A 1,696-nucleotide genomic window follows, 5' to 3' on the forward strand; every position below is an offset into this window, starting at 1 on the left:
TTTCCTCCTGTCTCAGCCTCTCAGATTCTGGGATAACAGGTGTGAATTATAACCACTCCCAGCCAGAATGTATTATTGTTGCTGTTGTTGTTGTTATTATTATTATTATTATTATTATTATTATTATTATTTTATTATTATAGCTGTCTGGAACAAACATGCACTCCTATCTGCCCCTGGAACCCTCTCATCTCTCAGTACCCAGTGCCCTTTTGGGAACTTGGCAAGAATCCAGGCCTTCACACCTTCCTGTGTTAACTCTTTCCATTCATGGGGTATGTGCTTTCCTAGGACAGCTACAGGGATTCCCTTCCTGCCCCCACCCAATCTGGGTTCCTCCGCTGTGGTCTGGCCATTCCTGTATAGGCCTGGATATGTAGGTCCATTGCTAGCACACTTGCCTAGCATGTACCTCCAGCACTGCCTGCACACACCTGCAGAAACAGCACTTGGGAGGTAGAGGCAGTAGAATCAGAAACCCAAGGTTATCCTTGGCTACATAAAAGATTTGATGCCAGACTGGACTACATGAGACTCTGTCTCAGTGAAAGGGTGGAGAGTGAGTCTGTTCTCTTGGGTATCCTGATTTGCACAGAACACTCACAGCTACAGGCCAGTCCTGCCATGCAGCTGACTTATACAGGTTGGTCACTAGACCATGTGAGTTGAGGACACATCAACTTTCAGAGCTCAAGGAAAGGGGACAGTGAGCTTTGAAGAAGGGCCATATGAGGGGAACTTCCTCTGAGTTCTGTGTGTCAGCATGAGCAATTGGCTTTGGGACACACTGCTCAGAGAATGTAGAAAGTCCCAGTCTCCTTCCTCCACCCGGGGCTGTTTGGATATTGTGATATGGGGCACTGGAAGTCTACCCTGGAACCCCATAGGATGGGATCTGGAGGTTGAGGGGAAATGCCTGCTCTACCACCCTCAAAACATGTTAATGGAGTTTCTGTCCCTTTCAGTTGCTTGTCAAATGTTCCCACCCACAATGAGATTCTGGCTTCTGGGTGTTCTTAGATTTAGCACAACCTTGAGTATGTCTCAATTTATGGATGAGACTGATTGTGGGGATGCCCCTGGCTTAGGGCTACCTCAATGTCAAGTAGTAAGCAGGCTTGTTCTGCTCCCTGTGGACGCCTATCTGTGATTCTGGTCATTTCACACCCAAATGACCTGTTTGATCCCAGGGATCTAGAGAAGAAACAGCTTCCAGTAACATTTAGGCTTTGCTTCTGCATTCTAAATTTAGTGCTTTAAGTTGCCAGCAGAAGTGTGCCAGGCGGTCTCCAAGCAATATACCTGTGTTTCCCATCACACCTTTCATTGCCATGGTTTCCACACTTTCCCATTTTGGGGACCAACCTCATTACCATGTCTGGGTGATTTTAACATTAAATTAAAACAAAAAAATCTGCTATGATATTCACAGTTAAATTCATGACATTCAGAATCTAATTTAATTATCCTCATTGTACATTATCTTTCTTAAACAAAAGGAGGACTGACTACAATAGATTCATGCCCGTGAAAGAAATGTCGCTGGGATACACCCTGATGAGATTTTATTGAAGTAAGACATCACACACTGTAATAAAGCTGACATTCCCATCAACACAGGGGATGCTGAAGAACTCAAAACTATTAAATTATTCAGACCCATGAGACAGCATGAAGCATGCTGTCTTAGTTTGTT

The sequence above is a fragment of the Cricetulus griseus genome, chromosome 3 (assembly GCF_003668045.3).
Source record: "Cricetulus griseus strain 17A/GY chromosome 3, alternate assembly CriGri-PICRH-1.0, whole genome shotgun sequence".
Classification (NCBI taxonomy): domain Eukaryota; kingdom Metazoa; phylum Chordata; class Mammalia; order Rodentia; family Cricetidae; genus Cricetulus; species Cricetulus griseus.